Consider the following 13,563-nt stretch of genomic DNA (forward strand, 5'->3'; position numbering starts at 1 on the left):
TAAATTTGGCCAAAGGGAGCACATTTCAATTTCTTACACACACTTGTTATTTCATATGTTGGCCATTTTGCATTAAAAAGTAATAATTTTACAATTAAAAAAAAGTAAGGATTTTACGAGAAAATATTGCAACATTACGGAAACAGAAAGAATATGAGAAATTGTTCCCGATTTTATAAGAAAAAAGTCAACACATTTTGAGAAAAAGACTGCTTTTAGTTATTTTATTTATTTTATTTTATTTTTTTGTAATTGATTTTTAATCTTCATTATTTACTTCAAGTTATTACAATATTTTTTTTTAAATTAAATGTGGCCAAAGGGAGCACATTTCAATTCCTTACACACACTTGTTATTTCACATGTTGACCCTCCTTTTTGGGACCACCCTCATTTTGATAGATTTCACCACCAGGGGTGCAAATGAGACATTCTCTATCAGATGCAATGTTATTGGGACCATGATTTATGTCATCACTTGTTCACACCTCCTCATATGGAAGCTACTTTTCCTTGTTGATGTCCCAAGAAGGGTAGAAATACAAGAACACACACACACACACACTTTTTTCTCTCCCATCATCACACATTGGCCAAGCTGCACATGCAGATATGGCTTCATCATATTTGAACTTTTCCGCCTTGCATGCAGCTTTTGTGTTCCCACGCTGACAGAAAAAGACAAAAGTGATACATTGTTGCTCTTTTTTTTCTTCTTCTTCTTCAGTGTGCCACCAGAGTGCTGAGCAGGCGAAAAGGGGTGCTGCATTCAAGACCACTGAAAAGTATAGGACAATCGCCTCTCTGAGCTTCTGAGGTACAAAACCCCAAAACCAGTGAAGTTGTCACGTTGTGTAAATGGTAAATAAAAACAGAATACAATGATTTGTAAATACTTTTCAATTTATATTCAATTGAATAGACTGCAAAGACAAGATATTTAATGTTCACACTGAGAAACTTTATTTATTTTTTGCAAATAATCATTAACTTAAAAGTAGTTAATTAAAAGGGCAGCAACACATTGCAAAAAAAATGTCAGGCCAGTCTAGTACCCGCACTCTTTTACTATGAAGCCACGCTGTTGTAACACGTGGCTTGGCATTGTCTTGCTGAAATAAGCAGGGGCGTCCAGGGTAACGTTGCTTGGATGGCAACATATGTTGCTCCAAAAGCTGTATGTACCTTTCAGCATTAATGGTGCCTTCACAGGTGTGTAAGTTACCCATGTCTTGGGCACTAATACACCCCCATACCATCACACATGCTGCCTTTTACACTCTGCGCCTAGAACAATCCGGATGTTTCTTTTCCTCTTTGTTCCGGAGGACACGACGTCCACGGTTTCCAAAAACAATTTGAAATGTGGACTCGTCAGACCACAGAACACTTTTCCACTTTGCATCAGTCCATCTTAGATGAGCTCAGGGCCCAGCGAAGCCGACTGCGTTTCTGGGTGTTGTTGATAAATGGCTGTTGGCTTTTGCATAGTAGAGTTTTAACTTGCACTTAATGAATACTCAGGCCTACGACGCTACTGTATTTTAACGTTGCTCATTATGGTGGTGCTCGGGAGTTTTCTAAGTTGAGAACCACTGCTGCGAACATGGCAAAACAAAAAGTTAGCATGTGTCACGCACCAAGTTATATGACTCTGGAGTGTACGGGGCAAATTTGGCTTAAAAAAAAGGTTGCATATGTCAAGGTCAATGTTATATGGCTCTGGGGTATACAGTTGCAAATTTAAAAAAAAAAAAAAAAAAAAAGTTAGACGTTAGCATGCTAAAATTAGCATGTTTCAGGTACCAAATTGCTAACACAACGACACGAAAATGTCCAGTTTTTCAGAAAAAAAACAGCCCATGTGGAGAAAATGTTTTTAACTTCCCGCGGCGCAATTGTTGGCATTCTAATATTAGCATGCTAATGCTAGCATGCTAATGTTAGCAAGGCATTTGCACAACTACACAAAAATGTCCAGTTTTTCTGAAAAAACAGCCCATGTGGAGAAAAATGTTAACTTCCCGCGGCGCAATTGTTGGCGTTCTAATATTAGCATGCTAGCTTTTTTTGTGTGTTAATTTTGCAGGTGTACACCGAAGCGTCAAATATTTTGTTACGTGACGAATGATACCTGTTAGCATGCCAACGTTAGTATGCTAACTTTTTATTTTTTATTTATTTTTAGCTAATTTTGTAGGTATACACCTCAGTCATATAGCATGCTAGCATTTTAAACATATTTTTCAAGTGCACACCTCAGAGTAATATCATCTTGGTAATGCCAACATTAGCGTGCTAGCTTTTTTTTAGATCTAATTTAGCCGGTATAGTGTCATATGTTGGTATTTCACTAATGCTAACTGTAAGGATACGCTATTGATAGCATAGTACTGTTAGCATGCTAGCTTCTTTTTTTTGGTTAATTTTACAGGTGTACACCGAAGCGTCCAATATTTTGTTACGTGACGAATGATACCTGTTAGCATGCCAACGTTAATATGCTAACTTTTTTTAATTTTTTTTTAATTTTTAATTTTTTTTATTTTTTAGCTAATTTTGTAGGTATACATCTCAGTCATATAGCATGTTATTATTTTAAACATATTTTTCAAGTGCACACCTCACATTTATATCATCTTGGTAACACCAACATTAGCGTGCTAGCTTTTTTTTAGATCTAATTTAGCCGGTATAGTGTCATATGTTGGTATTTCACTAATGCTAACTGTAAGGATACGCTATTGTTAGCATAGTACTGTTAGCATGCTAGTTTTTTTTTTAACTCATCATGCTTATATTTTTTGTTACCTGAAGCTATTTGACCAGCGTGCTAACTGTTAGGATACGCTATTGTTAGCATAGTACTGTTAGCATGCTAGGTTTTTTTAGCTCCTCATGCTTATATTTTTTGTTACCTGAAGCTATTTGGCCAGCATGCTAACTGTACGGATATGCTATTGTTTGCATAGTACTGTTAGCATGCTAGTTTTTTTTTTAGCTCATCATGCTTATATTTTTTGTTACCTGAAGCTATTTGACCAGCGTGCTAACTGTTAGGATACGCTATTGTTAGCATAATACTGTTAGCATGCTAGTTTTTTTTAACTCATCATGTTTATATTTTTTGTTACCTGAAGCTATTTGACCAGCGTGCTAACTGTTAGGATACGCTATTGTTAGCATAGTACTGTTAGCATGCTAGGTTTTTTTTAGCTCCTCATGCTTATATTTTTTGTTACCTGAAGCTATTTGGCCAGCATGCTAACTGTACGGATATGCTATTGTTTGCATAGTACTGTTAGCATGCTAGTTTTTTTTTAGCTCATCATGCTTATATTTTTTGTTACCTGAAGCTATTTGACCAGCGTGCTAACTGTTAGGATACGCTATTGTTAGCATAGTACTGTTAGCATGCTAGTTGGTTTTTTTTAACTCATCATGCTTAGATTTTTTGTTACCTGAAGCTATTTGGCCAGCGTGCTAACTGTTAGGATACGCTATTGTTAGCATAATACGGTTAGCATGTTATTTTTTTTTTTAGCTCATCATGTTAACATTTTTGTTACCTGAAGCTATTTAGCCAGCCTGCTAACTGTTAGGATACGCTATTGTTAGCATAATACTGTTAGCATGCTAGTTGTTTTTTTTAGCTCATCATGCTTATATATTTTTTTACCTGAAGCTATTTAGCCAGCGTGCTAACTGTCAGGATATGCTATTGTTAGCATAGTATGGTTAGCATGCTAGTTGTTGTTTTTTTAACTCATCATGCTTATATTTTTTGTTACCTGAGGCTATTTGGCCAGCGTGCTAACTGTCAGGATACGCTATTGTTAGCATAATACTGTTAGCATGCTAGTTGTTTTTTTAAACTCATCATGCTTATATTTTTTGTTACCTGAAGCTATCTGGCCAGCGTGCTAACTGTTAGGATACGCTATTGTTAGCATAGTACTCGCACGCAGCTAAATTTGGTGTTTTCTTTATGCCGCGCAGGCAAACCGAGGACCTCCGGTGTTGCGTTCAAGGCCGCCGAAAAGTATAGGAAACATTCCAGGAAGTTAATGGTGGCAGCAGCACACATGAGACACATGAGATGGCATGAAATTTAGTAGCTGCCCTCCCAGATTTAGCCCAATGCATGTCAGAAGAAGGCTAGTATGTACATAAAGCACTTAAATAGAACAGGATATAAATAAGTGGGTTATGAAATCAATAGGATAGAATAAAGAGAAAATGACGTCCAGGAATGGAGGCGTGTCACTTTTTTATTGAGGCCCACATCGCAATCATGGCTGCCCTCTCCGTCAAAACTGAAGGATGAGTACTTTCATTTAGTCATAAAGTGCCTTTTTTATTTCCAGGCCAACTAAATGACATCGTGGGCCACTTAAAAAATTACATTAATTGATGCGGAAAATCGCATAAAATGATGTGGCTAGCCCACGTAAACTATAAAGGAATATCACAATGTGGCAAGCTACGCAAATATTGTGGCGGTCCACGTGAAATGATACGGCAGGGCCACTTGAAATGGTGAGGTGGTGACTTGTCCCAGGGTGTGCCCTGCCTTCCGCCCGAGTGCAGCTGGGGTAGGCTGCAAAAACGCCGAGAGGGACAAGCGGTAGAAAATGGATGGATGACATAAAATGATGCGGCAGGCTACATACTGGAAATTGGCGTGGCGGGCCAAATAAAAATGATTCGGCAGGGCCAATTTAAATGATAATGCGGGTCACGTAAAATGATGCAGCATAATATTGAAAATGAAGTGGCAGGCTACATCAAATGACACAACGGGCCACTTTATTTGATGCAGCAGGCCACATTAATTAATAAAAATGATGCAGCATATTACAAAGTGATGTGGTGGGCCACTAAAAATATTGCGGCATGTCACAAAATGACGTTCCGGGCCATATAAAATGATGCAACATGTTACATGTGGTGGGCCACCTAAATGAAATTGCGGGCCACTAAAAATGAAGCGGCATATTACAAAATGATGTGGCGGGCCAGATAAAATGATACGACATATCACATAAAATCATGTGGCGGGCTAAATAAATGAAATTGAAGGCCACTAAAAATAATTCGGCATATCCCAAAATGATGTGTAAAATGATGCGGCATATTGCATAAAATTTTATGGTGGGCCACGTAAAATTATTCGGAAGACCACATAAAGTTATATGGCAGGGCCACGAAAATGGCATTGCGGGCCACTAAAAATAATGTGGCATATTAAAAATGATGTGGCGGGCCACATAAAATAATACAACATATCACATAAAATCATGTGGCGGGGTACATAAATTAAATTGCGGGCTACATAAATTAAATTGCGGGCCAATAAAAATAATGTGGCGGGCCACATAAAATAATACGACATATCACATAAAATCATGTGGCGGGGTACATAAATTAAATTGCGGGCTACATAAATTAAATTGCGGGCCAATAAAAATAATGTGGCGGGCCACATAAAATAATACGACACATCACATAAAATCATGTGGCGGGGTACATAAATTAAATTGCGGGCTACATAAATTAAATTGCGGGCCAATAAAAATAATGTGGCGGGCCACATAAAATAATACGACACATCACATAAAATCATGTGGCGGGGTACATAAATTAAATTGCGGGCTACATAAATTAAATTGCGGGCCAATAAAAATAATGTGGCGGGCCACATAAAATAATACGACACATCACATAAAATCATGTGGCGGGCCACATAAAATAATACGACACATCACATAAAATCATGTGGCGGGGTACATAAATTAAATTGCGGGCTACATAAATTAAATGGCGGGCCAATAAAAATAATGTGGCGGGCCACATAAAATAATACGACATATCACATAAAATCATGTGGCGGGCTACATAAATGAATTTGCGGGTCACTAAAAATATGCATATCACAAAATTATGTGCCGGGCCATATAAAATGAAGCGGTATATCACATAAAATGTTGTGGCGGGCTACGTAAAATGGCTTGGTGGGCCACTTTAATGACATTGCGGGCCACTAAAAATATGCAGCATATAACAAAATGATGTGGCGAGCCACTTAAAATGATAGGGCATATCACATAAAATGATGTGGCGGGCTACATAAAATGGAGTGGTGGGCCACTTTAATGACATTGCAGGCCACTAAAAATATGCAGCATATTACAAAATGATGTGGCGAGCCACTTAAAATGATAGGGCATATCACATAAAATGAGGTGGCGGGCTACATAAAATGGAGTGGTGGGCCACTCTAATGACATTGCAGGCCACTAAAAATATGCAGCATATTACAAAATGATGTGGCGAGCCACTTAAAATGATAGGGCATATCACATAAAATGATGTGGCGGGCTACATAAAATGGAGTGGTGGGCCACTCTAATGACATTGCAGGCCACTAAAAATATGCAGCATATTACAAAATGATGTGGCGGGCCACATAAAATGATGCGGCGTATTACATAAAATGATGTGATGGGCTACAAAAAATGCCGTGACGGGCCAAATAAAACGACGCGACATCACATAAAATGATGCCACAGGCCACATGAAATTATGCGGCAGACCAGAAAATGATGTGTCGGGCCACATAAATGACATTGCGCGTCAGAGAAAAGTATGCGGGATATCCTATACAGTAGAATAATGTGGCATATCACTGAAAATGAAACGGCAGGCCACATTAAATCACTTCCCCCAGGTTTGTGTAGCTCATCTAACCCGCGGGTGTCGTTGTGCAGCGTCAGACCACTTCCAAGCAGCGTTGCTCCTAAAGCGTCCATTTTTTTTCTGGACTGCAGCATCCTTGTCGGGCTGCGGCCCCACCCCAACCCTGGCCTGTGATGGCCTCCCACTCCCACTCCCACTCCCACTCCCACTCCCACTCCCACTCCCACTCCCACTCACGCCACATTAAACATTTAGCGAGGCACTCTGGCTGCGTGCGACACGTCTTTCACAGCGCTGTGGAAAAAAAGGAGAAAAAGAACAACATGGGTGCACCTTCCACACGTTTGGCACACAAAGTCACATTCTGGCCTGTGCTAGGTTACTTATAGTAACACACACACACACACACACACACACACACACACACACACACACACACACACACACACACACACACACACACACACACACACACACACGCAATAGGCAAAATCAGTGGCTCGGAAAGGCCAACTGTGTTCAGAGCAAGACCTGCATTAATCAATATTGATCTGGTGTGTGTGTGTGTGTGTGTGTGTGTGTGTGTGTGTGTGTGTGTGTGTGTGTGTGTGTGTGTGTGTGTGTGTGTGTGTGTGTGTGTGTGTGTGTGTGTGTGTGTGTGTGTGTGTGTGTGTGTGTGTGTGTGTGTGTGTGTGTGTGTGTGTGTGTGCGCGTTTTACTTATGCAACCCCGCTGCAGTCAAGTGTGACACAGCAGCAAGTGCATGGAATTTATTTCTTTTTTCTTTTTCTTTTTTAAGCCAAGCTGCTTTCAAGGCTTTAAATGTGCAGAAATTACCACAAAAAAAAATAAAAAAAATAATAAAAATTTAAAAAAAATTAAAATAAAAAAAAATAAAAAATAAAAAAAATATATATATATATCACAGCATATCATAGCAGTCACCAATATGCCCCCTAGTGGCTGTGAGCTGTCATCTGCATGGCGGTATTATTTTTCAAAAATGTTAATTGTAATAAATGTATATGTGTTATACTTCAGTGTAAAATAATCCTACAAGTACACATTTAGTCTGCTTACTCCCATTAAAAACTCAACACAAAATAACGTACTGTGATGAATTCCTTAAAAAAATGCGGTATCATAATGTTTTTTTTTAATGCAATATCGGGATGTGACGTTCACGAACGAATCGAGTCTTTTTTTTTTCTTTTTTTTTTCGAACATGTCCCTGTCAGGCAAATCCTATTGTTGATGTCGACGCCCACATCTGCTGTACATAACTGAATCGAGTCCATTGAACGGTTCTTTTAAGTCGGCTCTTTAGCGCCGGCCTAGTGGCCTTCTGGAGCGTTTTCAAAAAATGGGGGAAAAAAATGAGGGAAAAATATGTTTTTGTCCTACTAATTTTGGCGGTCCTTGAACTCACCGTAGTTTGTTTACATGTACAACATTCTCCGACTTTCTAAGACGTGTTTTATGCCACTCCTTTTTTTGTCTCATTTTGTCCACCAAACTTTTTATACTGTGAGCTTTGTTGATATTAATGACGTGTGTGGAGCGCTAATCAGGCATATTTGGTCACTGCATGACTGCAAGCTAATCGATGCTATCATGCTATTTAGGCTAGCTGTATGTACATATTGCATTATTATGCCTCATTTCTAGGTATATTTAAGCTCTTTTAATTTATTTTAAGTCCTCTTAACTCAATTTATATTTGCATGTCTTATGACACATTATCTGTTTGTGATATTGGCTGCATTTCTGATAGTTGTTTGTCTTTCTAATGTTGTAAAAATGTGTAGAATAAAAATATATTACATTTCAACATTTCTGTCAACAAAGATTTGCTTCAGCCTGCGACACATTTTGATAGTAGGCTATAATAGCTAATATAGACACTTACATCATGTGTTGCCTTCATTATAACACTTATATAAGGCTTTTAAAGTTATTTTGATAGTAGGCTATTATAGCTAATATAGACACATCATGTGTTGCCTTCATTATAACACTTATATAAGACTTTTAAAGTCATTTTGATAGTAGGCTAATATAGCTAATATAGACACATCATGTGTTGCCATCATTAAAACACTCATATAAGATATATATTCCCGGTTTTCCCGAAATTCCCAAATTTCCAGGAAATTCCAGTTCAAATTAATAGAAGTATTCATATTTCTAGAATGCCCCAAATTCTCTAAATGTTGCACCATTTTTAAACTCGGAATTCGTCCTGTCAATCACTCTTCTGATATATCAAATACAAAACATGTTTTCCCTTTCCCAAAATTCCTGATTTTCCCGGAATATCCCGGAGTTTTCTCCCCGTTGACAATGAATGGGAAAATATACAATCGACTGCATATTCCACATTTCTCAACCGATTCAAACCATCCACACACTCCACTCACCTTGGACAATACAACTATTCACCAATGTAAAAAAAAATTCCAGGAATTCCCAGAATTACCGGTTTTCCAAAGCCCTATTTTTTTACCTCTTCCTGGAAAGTCTACATTTTTCAACCGCTTAGTTGGGACAAAAAATCTTCCCTTTTTTTTGTACAAATTCCCGGATTTCCCAAAATTCTCGGAATTCCGAAATACCCATCCTCAATTCAAACTGTTACTACGTCAACATTTTTCAACCGATTCCAAAAATTCTAACACCAACTCATTCATACCATCGAGGACAATTGTGCTAGTATCAATATTTTCAGAACTTCCCGGTTTTCCCGAAATTCCCAAATTTCCAGGAAATTCCTGTTCCGATGAATAGAAGTATTCATATTTCTACAATGCCCCAAATTCTCAAAATGTTGCACCATTTTTAAACTCGAATTCGTCCTTTCCACCATCCACACTAATCTTCTGATATATCAAACGCAAAACATGTTTTCCCTTTCCCAAAATTCCTGGAGTTTTCGCCCCATTGAGAATAAAGGGGAAGATATCAAATCAACTGCATATTCCACATGTTTCAACCGATTCAAACTGTTTCACCATCCACACACTCATCTCACCTTGGACAATCCAACTATTTTTAAAGTTTAAAAAAATTCCAGGAATTCCCAGAATTAGCGGTTTTCCAAAGCCCTATTTTTTACCTCTTCCTGGAAAGTTTTCAGTCTACATTTTTCAACCGTTCCATTCCACCTTTAAAAACAATCCTTTTAGTTGGGACGACAAATCTTCCTTTTTCTTCCGTACAAATTCCCAGTTTTCCCAAATTCGTGGAAATCCTCAATTGAAACCGTTACTACGTCAACATTTTTCAACCAATCCCAAAATTTCTAACACCAACTCGTTCATACCATCGAGGAGATTTGTGCTAGTATCAATATTTTTCAAACTTCCCGGTTTACCCAAAATTCCCAAATTTCCAAGAAATGTCACTTCAAATTAATTGCAAATTCTAGTTTGTATTCAAATTGTATTTACACGTATATACATATATACAATTAATTAATGCTTACTTTTGGTGTATTTTTATCCGTATTATTAAAATACTACAAAGTTCTTTAGGTGAGGGAAAATTCAAAATAGGAGAAAAATCTACGACTTGTAAAATCTCGGCACGATAACTTAAAAATAAAGACAACTTCAGATTGTTTTCTTTGTTTAAAAATAGAACAAGCACATTCTGAAATTGTACAAATCATAATGTTGTTGTTGTTGTTTTTTTTACTATTACATGTTGCGGTTAATAGTATCCATCCATCCATCCATTTACTACCGCTTGTCCCTTGAGAGCCTATCTCAGCTACAATCGGGCGGAAGGCGGGGTACACCCTGGACAAGTCGCCACCTCATCACAGGGTCATCATCATCGGCAGTCACTCGTAAATGTCGAGTATGACTGTCCTCAGAATGGATGGATTCCCATTCGGGAGGACGCCTGCGCGTGACGTCTTTTAACGTTGGGAGACTGATGCGCCTGCAGCCACCACACGGTCCTTGGCAGAGAGGGGCCTTGATCCAGTGGCATGGATCCATGACGACTGGAGACCACCCTCTGTTGCAGCCTTCATCCGCCTTCAGTGCCGTTGTGACATGCAGTGTCATCCTCCGCCACTTCCACCGTTGAGGTCTTTGAAATGCTATTCAACCCATAGCTGGGACCCTGACAGGTACTACCACCCCGGGTCAGAGTGGACCTGGGAGCAATGATGACTGAGGGGTAACTCCACCTTCCCCAAAACTCCAGAACTCCCGAACTGAAGCCTCATCACCGGATGCAGTTTTGAGTCATACCCAGGACACATCACAGGGGGTTCTTATCTTATCTAGTCATTATTAAGTACTTATTAATGCCTTATTCGGCATGGCCTTCTTATAACCCTAACCCTCTAACCCTGGCCCTAACCCTCTAACCCTCACCAAATAACTCTAAATTAAGTCTTTGTTACTTAGAATATGTTCCCCATACTAAAGTGTTACCAACAACATATAACTTTGTCTTGAACTTGAAAAAAAACAACATTTTATTTTTCACTATAGAAGGGTTCGGTGAATGCGCATATGGAACTGGTGGGGTTCGGTACCTCCAACAAGGTTAAGAACCACTGGTCTACAAATATACAAATAATTGCTATTGCGACATCTAGTGGACACATTTAGAACTGCAGTTTCTTTCATTCAAACATTTCAGGTTCATTTTTTTATACTTAGCAAACTCATCCCGCGGGCTGGATCCGTTTGACACCCGTGATTAGGGATGTCCGATAATGGCTTTTTGCCGATATCCCGATATTGTCCAACTCTTTAATTACCGATACCGATATCAACAGATACCGATATATACAGTTGTGGAATTAACACATTATTATGCCTAATTTGGACAACCAGGTATGGTGAAGATAAGGTCCTATTAAAAAAAAAAAATAAAATAAGATAAATAAATTAAAAACATTTTCTTGAATGAAAAAGAAAGTAAAACAATATAAAAACAGTTACATAGAAACTAGTAATTAATGAAAATGAGTCAAATTAACTGTTAAAGGTTAGTACTATTAGTGGACCAGCAGCACACACAATCATGTGTGCTTACGGACTGTATCCCTTGCAGACTGTATTGATATATATTGATAGGAACCAGAATATTAATAACAGAAAGAAACAACTAGGGATGTCCGATAATGGCTTTTTGCCGATATCCGATATTCCGATATTGTCCAACTCTTTAATTACCTATACCGATATCAACCGATACAGTCGTGGAATTAACACATTATTATGCCTAATTTGGACAACCAATAAGAGATAAGGTTTTTTTTTTTTTTAATTAATAAAATAAAAAAATAAATAAATAAAAATAAAACATTTTTAAAAAATGTTTTAATATTTTTTTATTTGCATTTTTATTTTTTTAATTCATCAATCCAACAAAACAATACACAGCAATACCATAACAATGCAATCCAATTTCAAAACCAAACCCGACCCAGCAACACTCAGAACTGCAATAAACAGAGCAATTGAGAGGAGACACAAACACCACACAGAACAAACCAAAAGTAGTGAAACAAAAATGAATATTATCAACAACAGTATCAATATTAGTCACAATTTCAACATAGAAGTGATTAAAGATCCCTCATTGACATTATCATTAGACATTTATAATAAAAGAACAATAGTGTCACAGTGGCTTACACTTGCATCACATCTCATAAGCTTGACAACACACTGTGTCTAATATTTTCAAAAAGATAAAATAAGTCATATTTTTGGTTCATTTAATAGTTAAAACAAAATTACATTATTGCAATCAGTTGATAAAACATTGTCCTTTACAATTATAAAAGCTTTTTACAAAAATCTACTACTCTGCTTGCATGTCAGCAGACTGGGGTAGATCCTGCTGAAATCTATGTATCGAATGAATAGAGAATCCTTTTGAATCGGGAAAAAAAATTGTTTTTGAATTGAGAATCGTGTTGAATTGAAAAAAAAAATTGATTTTGAATCGAATCGTGACCCCAAGAATCGATATTGAATCGAATCGTGGGACACCCAAAGATTCACAGCCCTAATAGATAGGAACCAGAATGTTAAAGGCCTACTGAAAGCCACTACTAGCGACCACGCAGTCTGATAGTTTATATATCAATGATGAAATCTTAACATTGCAACACATGCCAATACGGCCGGGTTAACTTATAAAGTGCAATTTTAAATTTCCCGCTAAACTTCCGGTTGAAAACGTCTGCGCGTGACGTCAATAGTTAAATGGAAGTATTCGGACGCCATTGAATCCAATACAAAAAAGCTCTGTTTTCATCTCAAAATTCCACAGTATTCTGGACATCTGTGTTGGTGAATCTTTTGCAATTTGTTTAATGAACAATGGAGACTGCAAAGAAGAAAGCTGTAGGTGGGATCGGTGTATTAGCGGCTGGCTGTAGCAACACAACAAGGAGGACTTACTTGTATAGCAGACGCGCTAGCTGACGCTAGCCGCCGACCGCATGGATGATCGGGTGAAGTCCTTCGTCGCTCCGTCTATCGCTGGAACGCAGGTGAGCACGGGTGTTGATGAGCAGATGAGGGCTGGCTGGCGTAGGTGGATAGCTAATGTTTTTATCATAGCTCAGTGAGGTCCCGTTGCTAAGTTAGCTTCGATGGCGTCGTTAGCAACAGCATTGTTAAGCTTCGCCAAGCTGGAAAGCATTAACCGTGTAGTTACATGTCCATGGTTTAATAGTATTGTTGATTTTCTGTCTATCCTTCCAGTCAGGGGTTTATTTCTTTTGTTTTTATCTGCATTTAAGCACGATGCTATCACGTTAGCTCCGTAGCTAAAGTGCTTCGTTATTGTCGTGGAGATAAAAGTCACTGTGAATGTCCATTTCGC

Source organism: Entelurus aequoreus, linkage group LG08, assembly GCF_033978785.1.
Source record: "Entelurus aequoreus isolate RoL-2023_Sb linkage group LG08, RoL_Eaeq_v1.1, whole genome shotgun sequence".
NCBI classification, from domain to species: Eukaryota; Metazoa; Chordata; class Actinopteri; order Syngnathiformes; family Syngnathidae; genus Entelurus; species Entelurus aequoreus.